Raw genomic sequence first — 19,319 nt, forward strand, 5'->3', positions numbered from 1 at the left:
AGCTGGGCGTATGCCTCCTCAGCCGAGAACGTCCGGCGGGCCATAGGGGAGTGTGTGTCTGCGTGTATATGTGCGTGTGTGTAACTCTTTATTTGGTGTGCGTGTGTGAGGGGGCACGGGTGTTCACGAACTCACCCTAAAACTAACAGAAAAAATAAATAAACTAACTAAAAAAGGGTCAAAAAAGTGAGGAAAAAAAAATTCAAAACTGCTGATCAACCGTCCGAAGTTGATCAGCGGTGGGGTGTGCGATGCGCTAACAGTGGCCGGACGCTAAGTGCCGGTCACATTTAGCGAACTCAAAAAAAAAAAAAAAGCACCCCAAAAAAGGTGGGGGGGGGCAAGTGGCAGGGGGAGGGGGGCAAGTGGCAGCACCCCTGGGGGGCCTAGGGTCACACAGCTGTGCTGTGGACCCCAGACACCCTAACTGGGGTGATGCAATAAAAGTTCAAAAAAAAATACCTTTCCCTTTTTTTTCCCTGCCTATCCCAAACTTTCCCTAGCTGTCCCTATGTACCTGATGGGGTGCTGGGGGCAGAGATCGGGTCCTGGGGGGCACAGATCGGGGTGCAGGCAGCGGTGGCAGACACGTGCAGGCAGCTCCTCTCTCCTCCGGCGCCGGAACACAAAAGGAGGAGGAGAGGGGCGCCTGCCTCTTTTGAATCTGCCGCCGGACCGCCCACAGACCAATCAGAAAGCGATCCTGAGTGGTGATGTCACCATCACCACTCAGGATCGCTGGATGGTGATTGGTGGAGTGAAATCACACCACCATCACCATCCTGTTCCGGGTTATCGGGTCTTCAGAGACCCGAATAACCCGGAAACGCAGAAAACCGCAGGTCTGAATTGACCTGCGGTTTTCTGCGATCGCATACATGGGGGGGTCACCGGACCCCCCGACGCATTTGCCCCAAGTGCCTGCTCAATGATTTGAGCAGGCACGGGGTTCCGATCGCCGCCGGCCGCGCGGCGGTGATTGAAAATGCACAGGGCGTACATGTACGCCCTGTGTCCTTAAGTACCAGGGCACAAGGGCGTACCTGTACGCCCTGTGTCCTTAAGGGGTTAAATTATGGCCTAGTCTGAATCAGTATGTGTGAGATACACCCTTTAGATACTGTGGTTCTATTCAGTTATTTGAAATACAGCCATTTTGGGCAAACAAATATAATTGCGGCCTAGTCTGGATCAGTCGGTGTGAGATACATAGAAACATAGAAACATAGAATGTGTCGGCAGATAAGAACCATTTGGCCCATCTAGTCTGCCCAATATACTAAGTACTATGGATAGCCCCTGGCCCTATCTTATATAAAGGATGGCCTTATGCCTATCCCATGCATGCTTAAACTCCTTCACTGTATTTGCAGCTACCACTTCTGCAGGAAGGCTATTCCATGCATCCACTACTCTCTCAGTAAAGTAATACTTCCTGATATTACTTTTAAACCTTTGCCCCGCTAATTTAAAACTATGTCCTCTTGTTGCAGTTTTTCTTCTTTTAAATATTCTCTCCTCTTTTACCTTGTTGATTCCCTTTATGTATTTAAAAGTTTCTATCATATCCCCTCTGTCTCGTCTTTCTTCCAAGCTATACATGTTAAGGTCCTTTAATCTTTCCTGGTAAGTTTTATCCTGCAATCCATGTACCAGTTTAGTAGCTCTTCTCTGAACTCTCTCCAAAGTATCAATATCCTTCTGGAGATATGGTCTCCAGTACTGAGCACAATACTCCAAATGAGGTCTCACTAGTGCTCTGTAGAGCAGCATGAGCACCTCCCTCTTTCTACTAGTAATGCCTCTCCCTATACACCCAAGCATTCTGCTAGAATTTCCTGCTGCTCTATGACATTGTCTGCCTACCTTTAAGTCTTCTGAAATAATGACCCCTAAATCCCTTTCCTCAGATACTGAGGTTAGGACTGTATCACTGATTTTATATTCTGCTCTTGGGTTTTTATGCCCCAGGGGCATTATTTTGCACTTATCCACATTAAATTTAAGTTGCCAGATTTTTGACCATTCCTCTAGTTTTCCTAAATCCTTTTCCATTTGGTGTATCCCTCCAGGAACATCAACCCTGTTACAAATCTTTGTGTCATCAGCAAAAAGACACACCTTACCATCGAGGCCTTCTGCAATTTCGCTGATAAAGATATTAAACAATATGGGTCCCAGAACAGATCCCTGAGGTACCCCACTGGTAACAATACCATGGTCTGAATATACTCCATTGACTACAACCCTCTGTTGCCTGTCCTTCAGCCACTGCCTAATCCATTCAACAATATGGGAGTCCAAGCCCAAAGACTGCAATTTATTGATAAGCCTTCTGTGTGGGACAGTATCGAAAGCCTTACTGAAGTCTAGATACTACTTCTATGTCTACTGCACCTCCACCATCTATTGTTTTAGTCACCCAATCAAAAAAATCAATAAGATTAGTTTGACATGAACTCCCTGAAGTAAACCCATGCTGTTTTTCATCTTTCAATCCTTGGGATTTTAGATGTTCCACAATCCTCTCCTTAAGTATGGTTTCCATTAATTTCCCCACTATTGATGTCAGGCTTACTGGCCTATAGTTGCCCGATTCCTCCCTACTACCTTTCTTGTGAATCGGCACAAAATTTGCTAATTTCCAATCTTCTGGGACGACTCCTGTTGCCAGTAATTAGTTAAATAAATCTGTTAATGGTTTTGCTAGTTCACCGCTGAGCTCTTTTAATAGCTTTGGGTGTATCCCATCAGGCCCCTGTGACTTATTTGTATTGATTTTAGACAGCTGACTTAGAACCTCTTCCTCTGTAAAGACACATGCATCAAAAGATTCATTAGTCTTCTTTCCTAACTGAGGTCCTTTTCCTTTATTTTCCTTCGTTAAGACTGAACAGAAGTATTAATTGAGGCAGTCAGCTAGTTCTTTATCTTCTTCCATATACCTTCCTTCTTTTGTTTTTAATTTTGTAATTCCTTGTTTTAGTTTCCTTTTTTCATTTATGTATCTGAAGAATGCCTTATCGCCTTTTTTCCCTGACTGAGCTGTGCTTCTATTCAGTTATTAAACAAACACCCATTTAGAGCAAAAAAAATAATTGCGGCCTAGTCTGCATCTGTACCTGTGAGATACAACCTTTACATACTGTCGTTCTCTTCTGCTATTAATTGAACACCCATTTAGGGCAAAATATACAATTTTACAGCCCTTGCTGCATCCGAACGTGTGAAATTCAAGGGTTATATACTGCTGTCATATTTAGTTATTAAATAAACACCCATTTTGGGCAAAATAATTTATTTTTCAGCCTTTGCTACATATGTCATTGTGAGATACACACTTTAGATACTGTGGTTCTATTCAGTTATTTGAAAAACAGCCATTTTGTGCACAAAACTTAAATTCCGGCCTAGTCTGGATCAGTACGTGTGAGATACACACTTTAGATACTGTGGTTCTATTCAGTTATTTTAAAAACAGCCATTTGGGGCAAAAATCTTTAATTGCGGCCTAGATTGTGTGAGATACACCCTTTACATACTGTGGTTCTATTCAGTTATTAAACAAACAACCATTTTGGGCAAAAAAATTATAATTGCGGCCTAGTCTGCATCTGTACGAGTGAGATACAACCTTTACATACTGTCGTTCTATTCTGCCATTAATTGAACACCCATTTAGGGCAAGATCCTAAATTTGAGAAATTTGAGGAGGGCGTCAAATAAGGGATGTGGCCCAGGTTGTGGTGCTGCTGGTGGAGCTCCTGTTGCAGGGAGAGGACTTGGTCGATCTGTACCAGCTACACGCACAAGTGAAACCCCTTCCTCAGGTGCGAGTAGGCAACAGAACCTGCAGCGGTATTTGGTCGGGCCTAATGCGGCTCTACGAATGATGAGGACAGAACAAGTACAGGCAATAGTAGATTGGGTTGCTGACACTGCCTCCAGTTCCTTCACATTGTCTCCCACCCAGTCTCCTGCTGAAAGATCAGAGTTGGCACATGCAGCCGATGTCCATCAGTCTTTCACCTCACCCCCTTGCAAATCAGCCAAGCAGTCTGAGCCCCAAGTCATGCAGCAGTCTCTTCTGCTTTTTGATGACTCTGTAAGCAGGGTTTCCCAGGGCCATCCACCTATCCCTGCCCCAGAAGTGGAAGAGATTGAGTGTACTGATGCCGAACCACTTATGTTTCAAGATGGGTACATGGAAGGACCATCGCAGCACGTCTCGGATGATGGCGAAACACAGGTGCCAACTGCTGGGGCTTTTAAAAGTGTGCAGACTGACAAGGAGGGCAGGGGTGAAGACTGGGTGGAAGATGATGTGGAGGACAATGAGGTCCTCAAGCCCACATGGAATTAAGGTCATGCGAGTGACCTATGTAGTTCGGAGGAAGAGGCGGTGGTCACACAGTACAGCAGAAGAGGGAGCAGGGTGCAAAAGCGGAGCAGCCATCCCCTAGACAATACGCCTGCTACTTCCCACCGCAGCAAGGAACCGAGCACACCAAAGCCAGCTCCAAGGAAATTCCTGGCGTGGCAGTTCTTCAGACAATGTGCTGATGACAAGACACGAGTGGTTTGCATGCTGTGCAATCAGAGCCTGAAGTGAGGCATAAACGTTCTCAACCTGAGCACAACCTGCATGACCAGGCATCTAAGTGCAAAGCAAGAGCTGCATTGGAGTAGACACCTCAAAAACCAAGAAAGATGTTTGGCTCCTCATGCTTCCTCCTCTGATGCAGTCTCGGCTTCTTCATCCGCCTCTGGAGTTCAGCTCTCCATCTCCCAAACACTGGAGCGGAAGAGGAAATAGCCCTGAAGGCCATCATTTCAAAATTACTGGCCTTTGAAATGCTGTCATTCCGTCTGGTTGAGATGGAGAGTTTTAAAGGCCTTATGGTGGTGGCTGTCACACAGTACATTGTGCCCAGATGCGACTACTTTTCCAGGCGTGCCATCCCTTCCCTGCACAACCAAGTGGGGAACAAAATCAGGTGTACACAGCGCAACACCATCTGTGGCAAGGTGCACCTGACTACGGATACGTGGACCAGTAAGCACGGTCAGGGACGTTATATGTCCATAATAGCACACTGGGTAAATGCAGTGGCGGCTGGGCCTGAGGCGGATAACAGTTTGTCGCATGTCCTTCCAGCCCCGAGGATTGCAGGGCACTTCAGTTTGCTTCCTCCTCCTACTCCGCTTCCTCATCCTCTACCAGCTCCTCATCCGGTCAGCGTAACACCTTCACCACCAACTTCAGCAAAGCCATGAGTAAACGAAAGCAGGCAGTTTGAAAACATATCTGTTTGGGGGACAAACCCCACACCGCGCAGGAGCTGTGGACGGGCCTTGAACAACAGACCGATGAGTGGTTGGTGCCAGTGAGCTTCAAGCCCGGCCTGGTGGTGTGTGATAATTTGTGAAATCTCGTAGCAGCTCTGAAACTATCCGGTTTGACACCCATCCCTTGCCTGGTGCATGTGCTGAATTTGGTGGTGCAGAGATTCCTTAGAAATTATCCCGATATGTCAGAGCTGCTGCATAAAGTGCGGGCCGCCTGTGCTCACGGCCTCATATGTGACGTGCCCAAAAGGTGGAACTCCACCTTGCACATGCTGGCCAGACAGTGGAGTTTCAGCTGCAGCACTCACGGATGAGTCAATCTGCGGAACAGCACCACTTCACCACTAATGACTGGGCCTACATGCGAGACCTGTGTTCCTTGTTGCGCTGTTTTGATTACTCCACCAACATGGACAGTGCCGATAACGCTGTTCTCAGCGTTACTATACCACTTCTATGCAGAAAAAGGGAAGTTGTCCAGCCTGTCTTTGTGTTAATCCAAACAGCACTTTATTGAATATCAAATGTTAAAAACATCCAGGTACAGGTTGCATATGTCTACGTGTTTCAGGCAGAAAACAATTTAGCCCTTGCTCAAAATACACTGAGAGATTCATCTTTATAGGGGAAAGAGGAAGGCTGCACCTGAGGCAATCAAGCATGAGACAGCTCCTCCCTCCCATAGAGGTGCACAATGGTAAAAACAAACTAAAAAATACATGTGTAAGTCATCGTGAATAGCTTAACAAAGTAGGGAAATAGGTGTTAATATTGTAGGAATAAGTCTAATCTTTTGTTTAACCCTTGAGGTTGGCGACTTTCCAACTGCAAAATCCAGTAGGATTCTCTGTTTAAAAGTTTCCTTTTTCAGTTGCCTTCTCTCACTGGTCTATTAACCCTTTCAATGCTTTGCACAGACATGCCAGAGGTGTCACCACCATGAACTAACGCAAAATGAAGACTTGCCTCTGAAATGTTGTGGCTTTCATGGTGTTGCACATCTGATATGTGTTTTCTTATTCGTGTTTTTATACCATATTGTAACATACATTCAGTGCAAGTTATGAAATATATGGCATAAGTTGTGTTACAATTCAAGAAGGATTTCATCACAAAACTCCCACCATTAACTCTGTACTCAAAAGACCTGGACATTTTCATATATCTGCAGCAAGTACATATAGAATGGCCACATTTATAATTTCCTTTGGATGACAACCAGGTGCCTCGTGATGTTTAAGTCTTCTTACTCTGAAAAATGCTCAGACTCACTATACAGGGAGTGCAGAATTATTAGGCAAGTTGTATTTTTGAGGATTAATTTTATTATTGAACAACAACCATGTTCTCAAAGAACCCAAAAAACTCATTAATATCAAAGCTGAATATTTTTGGAAGTAGTTTTTAGTTTGTTTTTAGTTTTAGCTATTTTAGGGGGATATCTGTGTGTGCAGGTGACTATTACTGTGCATAATTATTAGGCAACTTAACAAAAAACAAATATATACCCATTTCAATTATTTATTTTTACCAGTGAAACCAATATAACATCTCAACATTCACAAATATACATTTCTGACATTCAAAAACAAAACAAAAACAAATCAGTGACCAATATAGCCACCTTTCTTTGCAAGGACACTCAAAAGCCTGCCATCCATGGATTCTGTCAGTGTTTTGATCTGTTCACCATCAACATTGCGTGCAGCAGCAACAACAGCCTCCCAGACACTGTTCAGAGAGGTGTACTGTTTTCCCTTCTTGTAAATCTCACATTTGATGATGGACCACAGGTTCTCAATGGGGTTCAGATCAGGTGAACAAGGAGGCCATGCCATTAGATTTTCTTCTTTTATACCCTTTCTTGCCAGCCACGCTGTGGAGTACTTGGACGCGTGTGATGGAGCATTGTCCTGCATGAAAATCATGTTTTTCTTGAAGGATGCAGACTTCTTCCTGTACCACTGCTTGAACAAGGTGTCTTCCAGAAACTGGCAGTAGGACTGGGAGTTGAGCTTGACTCCATCCTCAACCCGAAAAGGCCCCACAAGCTCATCTTTGATGATACCAGCCCAAACCAGTACTCCACCTCCACCTTGCTGGTGTCTGAGTCGGACTGGAGCTCTCTGCCCTTTACCAATCCAGCCATGGGCCCATCCATCTGGCCCATCAAGACTCACTCTCATTTCATCAGTCCATAAAACCTTAGAAAAATCAGTCTTGAGATATTTCTTGGCCCAGTCTTGACGTTTCAGCTTGTGTGTCTTGTTCAGTGGTGGTCGTCTTTCAGCCTTTCTTACCTTGGCCATGTCTCTGAGTATTGCACACCTTGTGCTTTTGGGCACTCCAGTGATGTTGCAGCTCTGAAATATGGCCAAACTGGTGGCAAGTGGCATCTTGGCAGCTGCACGCTTGACTTTTCTCAGTTCATGGGCAGTTATTTTGCACCTTGGTTTTTCCACACGCTTCTTGCGACCCTGTTGACTATTTTGAATGAAACGCTTGATTGTTTGATGATCACGCTTCAGAAGCTTTGCAATTTTAAGAGTACTGCATCCCTCTGCAAGATATCTCACTATTTTTGACTTTTCTGAGCCTGTCAAGTACTTCTTTAGACCCATTTTGCCAAAGGAAAGGAAGTTGCCTAATAATTATGCACACCTGATATAGGGTGTTGATGTCATTAGACCACACCCCTTCTCATTACAGAGATGCACATAACCTAATATGCTTAATTGGTAGTAGGCTTTCGAGCCTATACAGCTTGGAGTAAGACAACATGCATAAAGAGGATGATGTGGTCAAAATACTCATTTGCCTAATAATTCTGCACTCCCTGTATTGGCTATAGTTGGAGCGTTTCGTGCTGCACATTTGACACCATTTTGTGCTACTGTTACCCAATTTTTGTTGCATGCTAGCACTGGGAAATGTTTTTTGATAATGTTAAAAATTTGTATATATTCGCTGCTATATTGTGTAACAAAAACATTTTTCTTTGTGCATTTTGTATTACAGTTCATCCAGTTTCCTGTTGCTTTTAATTTTCTGGGATCAACTGAAATCAATTTGTCCCTATCCATATCTAGGACATCTTTATTGTGTTTTGTCATAATTTGTTTGGAATATGCTCTATGTGTCAATCTGTTAATGATGTCTTGCGCCTCAGTGTCATAAGTAGCTTTGTGGCTGCAATTTCTCCTAGCCCTAATGAATTCCCCCTTAGGTATATTTCTGATTGTATGGGTGGGATGACATGACATGGCGTGTAATAATGTGCTGCTGTGGGTTTCCTGTAAGTACTTGTGTATATGGAGGTTGTGGAGCAGTCTCCCCTGAGGCGGAGTTCCAAGAACACTGTGCTCGAGGTGTCATGCTGAACAGTGAATTGAAGACTGTTCACACATGAATTTAGAAAGTGAGCAAAGGACGGTATGGCCGCCACATCGCCCGACCAGACAAAGATCAAGTTGTCGATGTAACGGCCATACCACCTTATACTATACACATATGGGTTGGTGTCGATGAGGAGAAAGTTTCTCTCCCACCATGCCATAAAAATATTTGCTATGAAGGGAGAGAACTTCTATACCTTCTTGAAAAAACGCTTCTGGCGATGATGGAAGAGGATGTGGCACAGGAGGAGGAAGAGGGATCATTTCGAAGGGTTTCCGGCCAGTCATTCACAAGTAACTCCGAGGATGGGTTCCTTCACCCACAAACGCCAGGTACACAATTGTCAAGCCAGCGCACAGTTCTGAAGGATGACGAGGTGAAGGATGAGGAGGAGGAGATGTAGGAGGAGGAGGAACCTTGTTCACAGCAGGGTGGCACCCAGACCAGCTCATGGCCATCACTGGTGCGTGGCTGGGGGGATACAGAGGACACAGACCATATACCTCCCACAGACGACAGCTTTTCATTGCCTCTGGGCAGCCTGGCACACATGAGCGATTACATGCTACAGTGTCTCCGAAATGACCACTGAGTTGCCCACATTCTAAATTGCGCTGATTACTGGGTGGCCACGCTGATGGATCCCCATTACAAGGACAACGTGCCTTCCTTAATTCCGTCACTGGAGCGTGATCATAAGATGCGCGAGTACAAGTGCACGCTGGTAGACACGCTGCTGGTGGCATTCACACCTGACAGCGGGGGCACAGTGGAAGCACAGTGCGAAGGCGAAGGAAGAGGTCGCCAACACAGCTAGGGCACCGCCAGCACCTCAGAAGGCAGGGTTAGCATGGCCGAAATGTGGAAAAGCTTTGTCAGCATGCCACAACAACCAGCACCACCAGCTGATATGGAACGTCTTAGCAGGAGGCAGCATTTCAGCAACATGGTGGAGCAGTATGTGTGCACACGACTACACGTACTGAATGACGGGTCTGGCCTCTTCAACTTCTGGGTCTCCAAATGGGGCACATGGCCTGAGCTTGCCTTTTATGCCTTGGAGGTGCTGGCCTGCCCTGCAGCCAGTGTATTATCTGAACGTGTGCTTAGCACGGCAGGGGGCATCATCACAGACAAGCGCAGCCGCCTGTCCACAGCCAGTGTGGACAAGCTCACGTTCATTAAAATGAACCAGGCATGGATCCCACAGGACTTGTCCGTACCTTGTGCAGAATAGACATGTTTACCTGCCTTAACCAGCCATTGTTATACTACAGCACAATTGCTCATTCTTGTATTTAGGATATTTCACACTCTTTTGAAGTGTATCCTAATTAAAAAAATAAAATGAAACAATTAAAACCAAAAACCAGTGTTGGCTACCTCATCCTCCTCCACCGCCGCTTCCACCTACACTGCTACATCCACCGCCTCCTCAAACTCCTACTCCATATGGAACTCCACTTCATAAATCAATTTTATTTCATGTCATTTCACTACTTTGTGTGTTACATTTTCTAGTAAGATTCACCAATTTTTGGGTGTGATGTACCACTACTATATCTAGTAGAGAGCTAAAAAAAAAACACAAATTTGTCTGTTACATTTTCGGGTGAAATTCACCAATTTTTGGGTGTGATGTACGACTGCTATACCTAGTAGACAAGTAAAAAATAATAACTAATTTGTCTGTTATATTTTCAGGTGAAATTCACAAATTTTTGGGTTTGTTATATCCCTCCTCTACCTAGTTGGCAGCTTAATAAATTTCAATAATTTTTCTTTTACATTTTCGGGTGACAATATTTATTTTTATTTTTTCTGTCATAGACACCTGCTCTACCAAGTAGACAGGTTAATAAATTTCAAATTCTTTTTTTTCTGTTACATTCTTGGGTTGACATTTTACAATGTTGGATGTGAATACACCCCTGCTCTGCATAGGTGATAGGGAATACAATTTCAGAAATTCTTCTTTAATTGATGTGCGCCACCTCCTTTCATTCAATGCTTATACTTTGAAAAGTTGTACCACATTTGCACTTCAATAATTTGTCCCACATTTGCGCTTCACTAATCACATTTGCACTTTACTAATTTGTCCTACATTTGCACTTCAATAATTTGTCCCACATTTACACTTTAATAATTTCTCCCACATTTAAACTTCAATAATTTTTACTAGTTTTGTGCTTTAATAATTTGTCCCACATTTACGCTTCAGTAATTTGTTCCACATTTGCGCCTCAATAACTTTTCCCATATTTCCACTCGATCCCCCCCAAAAAATAATCCATTTATCTCCTTTGGATGTGGTCTCTCTTTCTCACGCTCCCTCTCCGGCGTGGAACCCTGATTCGCCGATAACCTTGATCAACATGGTAGGCTCAGAAAAGAACATCGAAAGTTGATAGAGAAGATATCCAAATGGATGTCGACATCACGGGGGCACCTCTGCATAGGTGACAGGAACATAAATAAATAAAAAATCGTCTGTTACATTGTCAGGTGACATTTTTCTAATTTTGCCGGATAGAAACCCTTGCTATGCATAGGTGACAGGGAATAACATTTTAGAAATTCTTCTTTAATTCACGAGAGCCACCTCCTTTCATTCAGTGCTTAAACTTTAACAAGTTGTACCACATTTGTGTTTCAATAATTTGTCCCACATTTGCGCTTTACTAATTTGTCCCACATTTGCGCTTTACTAATTTGTCCCACATTTGCGCTTTACTAATTTGTCCCACATTTGAACTTCAATAATTTGTCCCACATTTGCTCTTTAATAATTTGTCCCACATTTGTGCTTCAGTAATTTGCCCCACATTTGCGCTTCAGTAATTTGTCCCACATTTGCGCCTCAATAAATTTTTCTGTATTTCCGCTCGATCCCCCAAAAATGTAATCCAATTATCTCCCTTGGATGTGGTCTCTCTTTTTCACGCCCCCTCTCTGGTGTGGAACCCTGATTCACCGATAACCGCGATCAACATGGTAGGCGGCGAAAAGAACATCAAAAGTTAACAGAGCAGATATCCAATTGGATCGTGAACATCACGGGGACGTGCAACATGGTGGGACAGTATGTGAGCACATGCCTACACCAACTGACTTATGGTTCTGCCCCCTGCAACTTCTGGGTCTCCAAATTAGGAACATGGCCTGAGCTTGCCCTTTACCCCTTGGAGGTGCTGGCCTGCCCTGCAGCCAGTGTATTGTCTGAACGTGTGTTTAGCATGACTGGAGGGGGTTATCACAGGTTGTATTCCCCAGTGTTTTGGGGTGTACCCTAATAAAAAAATTTAAAAAATATTAATTTAAAACCAAAAAACTGTGTAGGCTACCTCCTCCTCCTCCACCGCCGCTTCCACCTAAACCGAGAAATGGGCCCTAGTAAAGACCCTCGGGAGGTAAAACCTCAAATACACCACTGGTCCCAAGACCAAAAAGATATCCCTGTAGGGGTCTACTAATTTGAAAATTAAAACATACACTTTATTTGATCTTTTAAAAAGGGAGGGTTATAGATGCCCCAATATCCACACGCTTAAAACTATCAGACGATAGTACTAGCTTATGTAGGAATAGATACTATTTCTCTCAGTTTGGAGAGAAAGGATTGAATGTGAAGGTTAATGGTGTACAGTTTGACACACAATGAGGATATAGCCCTAATTTGGGGAGTACCAGGACCTGGGCCCAGGTCCTAGCTAGTAATCCCAGCACCTGCTCAGAAAAGCTGTGTGTTACTCATCACTGTCACTCAAAATACAACGTTCACATACACTCAGAATATCATGTTTTTAGAACCATATGACTTGGTAAAGCTCTAACGGTACTGTCGTCTGTCTAAAATCAAACTGCACCTAACACTAGTCCCCACCCGACATGTTTCGCCGCAATGCGGCTTCGTCAAGGGTTTGGGGTATTAGACTCTAATACCCCAAACCCCTGACGAAGCCGCATCGTGGCGAAACATGTTTTATGGGAAAAAGAGGCCAAATAGGTATTTAGAATGGTTATATAATGTTCATATTGTTAATACTGTGATCAGAACTATATACCGAGACCAGTTGTATATGTTTGTTTACAGTTCCACCAAACTGCGCCCAAACTACGCACAAACTGCAACCAAACTACGCACTAACTGCGCAAACTGAGCAAATCAAACTAAATCAAACTATTGGTTAAACCTCAGATATCTCTCTCAGAGTAAGTAAAACACATGTTGCAAACTCGTACTGCGAATATCCTCCACCAAACACAAATAATAAGATTTCTGTCTATGGTGTAATTTGCATTTCATTTCACGGGCATCAAAATGGCATTATTTCCATAATGCAATGGGTTTAATAACGTTGGGCAGATATGCACTGCAATTGCTCAGCAACAGAATGCTGTTGGGGTGCTATGCTGGCCTAAAAAAGGTGTGTTATGGCGTCCATGTAAGGTGTTGCTGCTGGAGCTTGTAGAAATTTAGTAGTAGTCTTCTATTGGTGTCCTTGTGGATTGATAAGCAGGGTATTTCAGGCATCGGTAGACTCTATTAAAATCATTAACGTCTCATTGGAACTTTGTTCTTTTCCTTTCTTAGAGGACTCTACTGTGTTCTGTGAAGAACTGATACGTTTTGCTTTTCAGAGCGGCAAAATCTTTGTGACTGAGGATTACAGTCAATTGTTCTACACTTGTAGCTAGGTTCTCTTTTGATGTGGCAACAGACTTTTATAAAATTTCTGTTCTATTTTCTCATTGTTTCATGATATTTTGCTCTTTACATCATTGTACCACTATATACTTACATACTATATCACACTCATGCACTTAGGCTTTTCCACACTTGAGATCACATTCATCCACTACTTAATATGACTCTGCTACACATCACACATGTGCAATTTTCCAGCCTGCATTCACACCCACTTCTTCCAATACAGCAACCCTCAGAATGATGTATTGCCTACCAATTCCATAGAGCACATGTGCCACCCTTTCTCCTACACTACTATATCTTCCAAGATGGAGTATATACACTCATTATACTCTCCTTCTCCCTCCCTTCACTCACAAGCACAGCCCTACAGGATGCAATCTCACATGCTGTTATAAATAAAACACTTTCTGGTTTCATGCATGCTCCAGCTTGATAGTGTTTTCAATACCTTGAGCACCACTGCGATCTTAGATTGCGGCATCCCAATACATTGGTAAGCCACATACCTCTATTTTTTTTTTCTGTGACCCGCATCTGCAGATTTGATTATTTGATTATACTTAATTATGATACTGTACATCCTCTATTACCTAGGAGAGGTACATATTAACTGATAGTATTACTGTTTATATGGTTTATCTTTTTTATTTATTTTGGGATGTTACTGTTGATATGATTTTATTATTTCCTTTATCTTGTAGCTATTTACTTAATTCACCTACATCAGGTTTGTCACTCCTATACCTTGTACTGTCTTGAATGGACTGACATGTCTGAATTCTCTCTGTTGTATTCGACCAACTGGCAAAAACAATAAAAATACTGAATATTGCCTCAATATTTTTTTGTTATTTAAACATCATGATTGAATACTTAATTTGCACCTTTGTATTTATGGATAATTGTTTTGCACAATAAATTAGTAATTTTATATATTGAACATTTCCTTGGCTGTTCGTGAAACTTCTTCAGAAAAATTTAAGTCATCACTGAAGTGTGCCTGATCCCTTACCCTATAGATTGCTTGGGAGGCAGACTGAAACAGTGGCTAGAACTGGCCCAGTTTGCTATCACTGAACTTTCTTGTCTAGCCTCCAGTGTCATCTCAGAGAGTTGTTACAGCATCGCAAGTGGTGTATTCACACCCAAGAGGGCCGAATTGTCATGTGCCAGTGTCTAAAGCATTACCTTTGTCAAAATGAATTAGGCATATATGGTCTGTGAGGATTGACACCAGCGGAGTAGCTAGAAATGACTGGGCCCCATTGCAGGGCATTGGTGGGCAGTGTGTTTGCCCCCCACCAGGTATTAAAATCATTGGTGGGCAGTGCACCCTCCCCCCTCCCCTGTATTAAAATCATTGGTGGCCAGTGCGCCCTCCCCGGTATTAAAATCATTGGTGGGCAGTGCACCCTCCCCCAACATTGGTGGCAGCGGCAGTTCCAACCGGAGTCCCACCTTTTTTTAACAGTACCTGGCTATGCAGCTATTATAGCTGAGTGGTTAAGTGCCTTGCCTCTAATGCAGAAGATTGTGAGTTCAAATCCCATCAGAAATGTTTCTGAAATACAGGCTAAATTAGATTAAAATACACTGGGGTGTCCCCAAGCACTGGCTCCATATATGGACATACAGTGCTGCCCATAATTATTCATACCCCAGGCAAATGTTGACTTAAAGTTACTTTTATTCAACCAGCAAGAAATTTTTTGACGGGAAATGACATAGTTGTCTCCCAAAATATAATAAGACGATGTACAAGAGGCATTATTGTGGGAAGAAAAAAACATTTCTCAGCTTTTATTTATATTTGAGCAAAAAGTGTCAAGTCCAAATTTATTCATACCCTTCACAAACTGTCAAAGTCTGTGGGAAAATAAAAAGTTCTATACCATTCCAAATAGTCCAAGCTGTTCGAAAGCATCCTAATTACCCTGATTAATTGTGAACAGCTGTTTTAATCAACTCAACAGGTGAAAAACAGCAGCTCTCTGCAGTTGGTTTGTGGACAGTCATGGCTAAGACAAAGGAGCTAAGTGAGGACCTGCGGCTGTGCATTGTGGCTGCTCACAAGTCAGGAAAGGGCTACAAGGTCATTTCTAAATGTTTTTGGTGGCTACAGTGCAAAGTATTATAAAAAAAATACAAGATGTTCAGCACTATAGAAAATCTAAGTGGACGTGGTCGGAAGCCAAAAGTGACACCTGTGCTGGCCAGGAGGATAGTTAGAGAGGTGAAAAAGAATCCAAGGATCGCCACCAAGGCCATCCTGGTGAATCTGGGCTCTGTTAGTGGCAATGTCTCAAGGTAGACAATCCAATGGACACTGCACACTGCTGGGTTCCATGGATGCAGACCAAGGAGGACGCCACTTCTCCAGATAAGGCACACAAAAGCTCGCTTGGCCTTTGCAGAAGCTCATCTCGACAAAGAAAAAGATTTCTGGTCTTCTGTGTTATGGTCAGATGAAACAAAAATTGAATTGTTTGGTCATAATGATGGTTCCTTCATTTGGCGTAAAAAAGGAGAAGCCTTCAACCCAAAGAACACCATCCCCACTGTCAAACATGGTGGTGGGAAGCTAATGCTTTGGGGGTGTTTTTTAGCCAGTGGAACATGGAACCTAATCACAGTAAACGGCACCATGAAAAAAGAGTAATACATGAGGATTCTTAACCACAGCATCAAGCAGTCTGCAGAGAAACTTGGCCTTGGGCACAAGTGGACATTTCAGCATGAAAATGACCCAAAACACACAGCAAAAGTGACAACATTAACGTTTTGGAGTCCAGACTTGAATCCAATTAAGAATCTGTGGAGGGAGCTAAAGATCAGGGTGATGGAAACTGAAAGATTTGGAGCTTATTGCTAAAGATGAATGGGCAAAAATACCTGTGGAGACATGCAAAAAGCTGGTCTGCAATTATAGGAAGCGTTTGATTGCTATAATAGCCAATAAAGGCTTTTCTATTGATTATTGAGAAGGGTATGAATAATTTTGGACTGGACACTTTTTTTGCTTAAATGTAAATAAAAGCTGAGAAATGTTTTTTTTTTTTTTTTTTTCCACAACAATGCCTCTTATACATCGTCTTATTATTTGGGAGACACCTATGTCATTTCCCGTCAAAAAACTTCTTGCTGGTTGAATAAAAGTAACTTTTTTTTTATTTTTTATTTTTTTTTATTTTTTATTGATTAATATATCAAAACATTACAGAATAAAGAAAAAAAATACAGTTCCCCCCCCAACCCCCCCCTCCCCCCCTACCTGTGGTGCGTCAAAATAGAACCCTTTTAAATAAAACGGTTTGACCTCAGCTAATCATTCCTCCAACCACCCCATATCTTAATCCACTGGTCCTCAACTTCCCTCCGTTTGTACATAATTTTTTCATAATTTTTTACCTTCTCAGTTAAATTTATCCATGTATTTATATCTGGAGTGGATCGGGCAAACCAAGTCCGACTGATCAAAACTCTAGCCAACATCAATATTCTGCTCAGGAAGATCTTTTGATACTTGTGGTTATTTAATTTGGAAAAATCATTAAGCACAAGTACTTGTGGTTCAAAAGGGATTCGAATTTTTAGTTTATACATAATACAATTATTAATACTATTCCAGTAGTTTATAAGTTCTGGACAAGTCCATATCATATGGAGAAAGTCCGCTCCTACAGTATCGCATTTGGGGCAGTTAGACGTGTCTCTTAACCCACATTTATTCATCCATAAGGGAGTGATATATAATCTATGGCAAATATAAAATTGTATTAGAACATGGTTGAAGTTCTGGGATAGTGAAACTAAGTTCCCAAAAATATTCTCCCACCCTTCTATTTGTAAATTCGGACAATCCACCTCCCACGCTTTTTGTCCTGGTGACTGTGTATCACTAAACCGTGCCTTAAGTAATATCTTATATATATTTGAAATTTTTATTCTAGAAGGTGTACCCCCTACCCAATCATTCAAAAAAGATAAATTATCTATATCCAACACCCGTTTATCATCCAAGCTGGATAGTACTGAGCGCAATTGAAAATACCTAAACCATGAAAGGTTTGTTATACTGTGTGTCATTTCTATAAATGGTTTAATTTCTCCATCTTTAACTACCTGTGAGATATATAGAATCTTATTCTTCTGCCAAAATGTGTCGGCTGCAATCTCATCTAGCCTTTGTAAATACAGATTATGCCAGAGCGGCGTAAATGTGAGTGAACCCTTAACCTTCAGCCATGTCCTAATTGTAGCCCACACTTTCAGGAGTAGTTTTATAGTCTCTCTGTAGCCTCGCTCATAACTCTTCAATAAACCAGATTCCAACAAGGTAAAAATATTATTGTGGACATTACTAGTTACCAACTTCCCCAACAATGCACTGTTCTCTGATTCATAGCACCTCAATAGCTGGGCTGCAATAAAGTACCCTTTAAAGTAAGGGAGATTTAAACCCCCGCACTCCACTGATTTATACAAATATTCCAGCTTTATTCGAACTCGCTTTCTTCCCCATATTAAGTCATTGATTATTCTTTCCATGAGTTTAAAATATTTATCTTGTATCCAGATAGGTGTATTCCTGAGCACGTAGAGAAATTGTGGTAGTATCACCATTTTAACCAGTGAAACTCGGTCAGCTCTAGATAAAGGAAGTTTCAGCCAGATCCCTATTTTAGCTCTAGTCTTTACCATTATGGGGATCAAATTAAGTTGTACAAAATTTTTAACCGGAGGCGATATAGTCAAACCCAAGTATTGAAAAGTGTCGACAATGTCTAACTGTGTCACAAGAACCTCTTTCTGTGGCAGGGGGTCTATTGGGAGCAAACTGGTCTTAGCCCAGTTTATAAGAAGACCAGACACCTCACCAAATGCTTTAACCATTTGAATAATCCTAGGAAGAGTAGTTTCCGTATGGTCTATAAAAAACAGAACATCATCTGCATATAAGGAGATACGGTCTTGTACTCCTAACGTACCGAATCCTTTAACCTGATCATCCTGCCTAATGGCCATCGCGAGGGGTTCGATATAGATATCGAATAACAAGGGAGATAGTGGACAGCCCTGCCGCGTGCCTCTATTTAAATCAGTACTACTGCTCAGGATTCCATTAAGACTCAATTTTGCCCTTGGAGATCTATACAGTAGCTTAAGAGTACTTATGAAATTTTCCCCAAAGCCCATCCTTGCAAGAACCTTCCAGAGGAAGCGCCACTCCACCCTGTCAAAGGCCTTAGAGGCATCCAATGACAGGATGGAGCGAGCGGTCCCCCCAGGGGCCTGAATATTAGAAAAAAGCTGATGCAAATTATGATGTGTGCCCTTGTTCTGGATAAAACCACTCTGATCCGGATGGACAATAGAGGAAATGACCCTAGAAAGCCTTGTAGCCAGGACCCTCGCAAGAAGCTTTACATCTGCATTAAGCAGTGAAATTGGTCTATAAGATTCTAAATCTAAAGGGTCCTTGCCTTTTTTAGGAATTAATATTATTGTGGCCTCCATCATTGAATCTGGCAGCTTCCCGTCCACCACTGATTGAGCGAAGACCTCCAACAGTCTGGGAAAAATACAATCCCTATATTTACTATAAAATTCATATGGAAGCCCGTCTGAACCAGGAGTGGAGTTAGCTGAACATAGTTTAATAGCTCCCTCAAGTTCCTGAATTGAGACCTCTAATTCAAGTGCTTTCTTTTGCGTCTCAGTAATAGTTGGAAAATTGATCCTGTCTAGATAGAAATCTATCTTATCATCTGTAATGTTAGAGTCGGCTTTATACAGATCAAGGAAATGATCAACAAAGGCCTTCTCCACCGGGCCCTGTCTAGTGACTATCCTACCA

Source organism: Bufo gargarizans, chromosome 3 (assembly GCF_014858855.1).
Source record: "Bufo gargarizans isolate SCDJY-AF-19 chromosome 3, ASM1485885v1, whole genome shotgun sequence".
Lineage (NCBI taxonomy): Eukaryota > Metazoa > Chordata > Amphibia > Anura > Bufonidae > Bufo > Bufo gargarizans.